The sequence below is a fragment of the Brassica napus genome, chromosome C7 (genome assembly GCF_020379485.1).
Source record: "Brassica napus cultivar Da-Ae chromosome C7, Da-Ae, whole genome shotgun sequence".
NCBI lineage: Eukaryota > Viridiplantae > Streptophyta > Magnoliopsida > Brassicales > Brassicaceae > Brassica > Brassica napus.
Genome location: NC_063450.1, coordinates 50,277,360 through 50,283,773, shown reverse-complemented (window position 1 = coordinate 50,283,773; position 6,414 = coordinate 50,277,360). Strand labels below are relative to the sequence as shown.

At 31.9% G+C, this 6,414-nt stretch overlaps 1 pseudogene; it reads right to left on the bottom strand.

The window, feature by feature from the left end:
• Positions 1 to 313: 313 nt before the first annotated feature.
• Positions 314 to 2,063, bottom strand: LOC125590671 (annotated as a pseudogene).
• Positions 2,064 to 6,414: the final 4,351 nt, after the last annotated feature.

Sequence of the window (6,414 nt, the reverse complement as noted above, 5' to 3'; positions counted from 1 at the left end):
TGTTGGTCTGTACTGCCCCGTCTAGCCTAGCTGCTCGCCTCTGAAGGTTCAACAGAAAACCCAAACAAAAACCCGAAGGCCGTTTCCTTGTGATTGCTGATGAACTCCTACACATAGGTAAAACGAATACAGTTAATTCCGAGAAAGAACCAGACGGTAGCATGTAAAAAGGAAGAGTAATCTTAGTATTTTGTTATACAATGCCATTTCATGTAACATATGTATATATATAGATGAAATGTGTTCTTACTTGAATTAGTTGCTGAGCATTTTGTACTTGAGAAGATGTCCCTTTGATTTCCACTGGATTTGATCAGATGTGGACTCTCTTGAATGTTAATGGTAGCTCTCCGCTTCTTCTACGGATGAAGGCTATATTAGCTCCTTCTAAACCAATGATATCCTCCCATAGGAAAACGGTATTTGCATCGTCTGAATACCTGGTACGAAACCCCATTATAGAAAAATCTTCACTAGTTCCAAGAGATTAAATTAGAAGCGATAAGACCAAGACGCTAGTAGAGACCAAAAAAGAACAAGAACGTGATAACTACCTGTGTAACAAAAGCAGAAACTCGAGCGAGGCCAGGGAGTGTCTGGCGGAGAGTGCAGGATCCTGACTGTATATGGAAGCTCCCGAAGGCTGAACAAATGACTCCACCCGAGTATCCCGCTCCAAAAACAGAGCTTCCCTCCGTGCCATGAGATCAGACTCGATTGCATTTGACAAAGCAGCGTGGAGAGCTGACTTGTTGTTAGCTAACGGTTCTTCCTGACGAACTTGAGAGACTCTAGCTAGATACTAAAGAGAAGAAAATAAATCACAGAAGTTAGGTTATTCCGAGAGAATTGAAAAAAGGAAGAAGTCGTTTCAGAGAATCAAGCTTACTTGTTTCTCGAAGAGGAACCACAGAATGGTCGAGTAGGAATTTCCTCAGGTGTCCTACAACACCTTCTAACGCCTTTACGATCTTTAAAGCTTCCCCCTGCAAATCCACTATCCTCTCATCTTGCGCAGCATAAAACGGTGTGTCCTCTGGCAACAAGAAAACACAGTGTACTTATAATCATCCGGTTTAACAACTCCAGAGATGACAGTTAACTGAGAAATAACAAACATAGATAATGTTAGTACCGTCTGATAAAATGCGAACCGATGCACCAGAGTTCTCTACTATAGATTTAATAGAGGACCCTTGTTTCCCGATTAAATTAATCGCCTGCGAAGATGCAACTAGTAAACGCACTGAAGAGAAGGCACCTCCAGCGTTCTGAAGATCCTCATCATCATCACTATCAGGCAACCCCGAAACTCTTCTGAACACCCTTACAACTGCCTCCATCGCAGGGGACATGTATGCCTCTGGTTCTTCCTTTGCAGATATCATCACCTAAACATAACAAAGGACACTTAAAACTACAATCAAACCCATAAAGCAATCAAAACTGAAACTTCGACTTAAACGGAATAACTCAAGTGGACACTTCAAACTACAATCAACACAGAAAGCTTGCAACTTTCACTAGAAAGAGCATCGCAATGATCATACCCCCATGAATCTGAATACTGATGCTAACAAAAACCCTAATTTTCTCTAATTAGGTTTAAGAAAGTTACAACCTTTAGAAAAACCCAATTCGGAACGATAAAGGAGAGATACTAACAATGCGATCAGGAGTTGTGGTGGGACCGTCGAGGACTTTGATGCGAGCGCGAGTCTCCTCGCACATCTTTCTGATGATATCTCCTTTGCGTCCGATTATAGCTCCGACCTTAGATACAGGAACGATCACACGAAACACGCAATCCCCAGGCCATCCTGGCCATCTCTCCGCCGCGGAATCGTTCGCATCGGGGCAGTCTCGGCAGTTAGGGTATCCGGCTGATTCGATTCGGGGAAGGCGCCGGAGGCTTCGTTGAGCAATGAGGAGGCAGTGACTCCCGAAGGTGTGAGGTTTTCATTCTCGGGGAAGTTTGTAGCACCGTTCTCGGCGGAATCTGCGACGGCGGCCATTAGAATCGGAACAAATTAAAAAAAAGGGGATAGCGAGCGAGCGAGAAGGAGAAGATGATTTGACCTTTGATTATATACGATGTCGTTTCAACTCAGATGTTTAGGCCTTTGGGCATGTTATGTAGATTAGGCCCGTAATGATATTAAATTGGGCTTCTTTTAGCCCATGAGCTATATTCTTTTTTCTTCCGACCAAAAGCCATATTCATGAACGCTCACAACGAGGAATAATGCTTTCCCTAGCATTCATAAAAAAATCACCATTCATTACGAATAATTTTTCTTTCTAATTTCCTATCATTCTTTTTTTGTAAAGAAATAAAGAACAAAGTTATTCCTTTTTAAATATGGGATGGAACAACCATTTTTTTTCATTCCTCCAATTTTATTTCTTTACGTTCATTTTCTATTCGTTCCTCTTGTTTCCAGAATGGTCACCAGTCGGACGAATATTTATGGTCTAACTGTTGACCAAAGAATGAAAAGGAATAATGCATTCCTTACTATTCCAAAACTTTTTTACCGTTTACAATGAATAGTTTTTCCTTTTCATTCATTTTATTCTAGAGGAATATAGAACAAATTTGTTCCTTTCATTCCTCTAATTTTATTCCTCTGCATTTTTTTCCTAATCATTCCTAATGTTCCTATAATGGTCACCAGTTAAACCCTAAACTTATAACATCTTCCGATAGACGAGTATTTTTTCAAAAAGCCATTTATATACGATGTCGTTTCAATTCTTTGTTGATATTGGGCAAGCGCGATGACCAATTGTGCGAATCAACGGTTCCTCTCGTACTAGGTTGAATTAATATTGTGACGCGGGCATCAATAGGGTAAAACTAACATATTTCACGACGGTCTAAACCCAGCTCACGTTCCCTATTGGTGGGTGAACAATCCAACACTTGGTGAATTCTGCTTCACAATGATAGTCCTATTGTAGATTTGAGATTGTGACTTAGAAACAAGGATAAAAAGAATTTTTGTTGATAGATGAGTATTCTTTCGGAATTTTTCATCAAAAGGTTGCCTTTTTTCAATACTTTTTACGAAAGCGGCTATTTTTGGAAAAGTTTTTATTTCTATAGAGAACTATTGTTGATTTTGGATTGTGATTTATAAATTAGTATAACAAGAATTTTTGTTAATAGATGAGTATACTTTCAGAATTTTTATCGATATGTTGCATTTTTCAAATAATTTTTTAAAAACCTCATATTTTTGGAAAGTTTTCATTTTATTGAGAACTTTGTAGATTTGGGATTGTGACTTAGAAATAAGGGTAACAATAATTTGTTTTGATAGATGAATATTCTTTCAGAATTTTTCATCAATAGGTTACATTTTTCAATAATTTTTAGAAAAACTACTATTTTTGGAAAGTTTTCATTTCTATACAGAACTATTGTAGATTTGGAATTGTGACTTAGAAATTAGTATAACAAAAATTTTTGTTAATAGATGAGTATTCCTTCAGAATTTTTCATTGATAGGTTGCATTTATTAAATAATTTGTAAAAACCTCCTATTTTTGGAAAGTTTTAATTTTTATAAGAAAATATTGCAGATTTGGGACTTTGACTTAGAAATAAGGATAACAAAAATTTGTTTTCATAGATGAGTATTCTTTCAGAGAACTGCAATTTGTGGAAAGTTTTCATTTATATAGAGAACTATTGTAGATTTGGGATTGTGACTTAGAAATTAGGACAACTAGAATTTTTGTTGATATATGAGTATTTTTCAGAAATTTTCATCAAAAGGTTGTATTTTTTAAATAATTTTTACAAAAGCTGATATTTTTGGAAAGCTTTCATTTGTATAAAGAACTATTGTAAATTTGAGATTGTGACTTAGAAATTAAAATAACAAGTATGTTTTTGATAGATGGATATTCTTTCAGAATTATTCATTAATAGGTTGCATTTAAAAAAAAAATTAGAAACCTACTATTTTTGGAAAGTTTTCATTTCTATAGAAAACAATTTTAGATTTGGGATTGTGACTTATAAATAAGGATAACAAGAATTTTTGTTGATAGATGAGTATTTTCGGATTTTTCATCAAAAGGTTGCATTTTTTTCAATAATATTTACGAAAGCTGCTATTTTTGGAAAGTTTTTTGTTCTAGAGAGAACTATTGTAGATTTTGGATTGTGACTTAGAAATTAGTGTAACAAGAATTTTTGTTAATAGATGAGTATTCTTTCAAAACTTTTCATCGATACGTTGCATTTTTAAAATAATTTTGAAAAGTTATCATTTCAATAGAGAACTATTGTAGATTTGGGATTATGCGTATTGTTAAAGAATATTTAATCAATAGGTTGCATTTTTTAAATAATTTTTCAAAAATCTCCTATTTTTGGAAAGTTTTCATTTTTATTGAGAATTATTGTAGATTTGGGATTGTGACTTAGAAATAAGGATAACAAGAATTTTGTTTTGATAAATGAGTATTCTTTCAAAGAACTACTATTTGTGGCAAGTTTTCATTTCTAAAGAGAACTATTGTAGATTTGGGATTTTGACTTAGAAAATAGGATAACTAGAATTTTTGTTGATAGATGAATATTCTTTGAGAATTTTTCATCAATAGGTAGCAATTTTAAAATAATTTTTTAATAACCTGCTATTTCTGGAAAGTTTTAATTTCAATAGAGATCAATTGTAGATTTGGGATTGTGACTTTGAAATTAGGATAACAAGTATTTTTGTTGATATATAAGCATTCTTTCAGATTTTTTTCTTCAATATGTTGCATTTTTTAAATAATTTTTATAAAAGCTACGATTTTTGTAAAGTTTTCATTTGTATAGATAACTATTGTATATTTGAGATTGTGACTGAGAAATTAAAATAACAAGATTTTTTTGAAATATGAGTATTCTTCCAGAATTTTTCATTAAAAGATTGTTTATAGAGGACTATTGTAGATTTGGGATTGTGACTTAGAGATTAGTATAACAAGAATTTTTGTTAATAGATGAGTTTTCAATCAGATTTTTTCATCAACAGGTTGTATTTTTTAAATAATTTTTGAAAAACCTCCTATTTTTCGGAAGTTTTCGTTTTTATAGAGAACTAATGTAGATTTGGGATTGTGTATTAGAAATTAGGATAACTAGAATTTTTGTTGAAATATAAATATTCTTTTAAATTTTTTCATCAAAAGGTTGTTTTTTTTTAATAATTTTTACGAAAGGTGCTATTTTTGGAAAGTTTTCATTTTTATACAGGACTATTGTAGATTTGGGATTGTGACTCAGAGAATAGTATAACAAGAATTTTTGTTAATAGATGAGTATACATTCAGAATTTTTCATCAATAGGTTGCATTTTTTAAATAATTTATGAAAAACCTCCTATTTTTCGGAAGTTTTCTTTTTTATAGAGAACTATTGTAGATTTGGGATTGTGTATTAGAAATTAGGATAACTAGAATTTTTTGTTGATGTATAAGTATTCTTGCAGATTTTTTCATCAAAAGGTTGTTTTTTTTAATGATTTTTACGAAAGCTGCTATTTTTGGAAAGTTTTCATTTTTATAGAGGACTACTATAGATTTGGGATTGTGACTTAGAGATTAATATAACAAGAATTTTTGTTAATAGATGAGTATTCTTTCAGATTTTTTCATCAATAGGTTGCATTTTTTAAATAATTTTTGAAAAACCTCCTATTTTTCGGAAGTTTTCGTTTTATAGAGAACTATTGTAGATTTGGGATTGTGTATTAGAAATTAAGATAACTAGAATTTTTTGTTGATATATAAGTATTATTTCAGATTTTTTCATCAAAAGGTTGTTTTTTTTAATGATTTTTACGAAAGCTGCCATTTTTAGAAAGTTTTCATTTTTACAGAGCACTACTGTAGATTTGAGATTGTGGCTTAGAGAACAGTATAACAAGAATTTTTGTTAATAGATGAGTATTCTTTCATATTTTTTCATCAATAGGTTGCATTTTTTAAATAATTTTTGAAAAACCTCTTATTTTTTGGAAGTTTTCGTTTTTATAGAGAACTATTGTAGATTTGGGATTGTGTATTAGAAATTAGGGTAACTAGAATTTTTATTGATATATAAGTATTCTTTCAGATTTTTTCATCAAAAGGTTGTTTTTTTAATGATTTTTACGAAAGATGCTATTTTTGGAAAGTTTTCATTTTTATAGAGGACTACTGTAGATTTGGGATTGTGACTTAGAGAATAGTATAACAAGAATTTTTGTTAATAGATAAGTATTCTTTCAGATTTTTTCATCAATAGGTTGCATTTTTAAATAATTTTTGAAAAACCTCTTATTTTTTGGAAGTTTTCGTTTTTATAGAGAACTATTGTAGATTTGGGATTGTGTATTAGAAATTAGGATAACTAGAATTTTTGTTGAT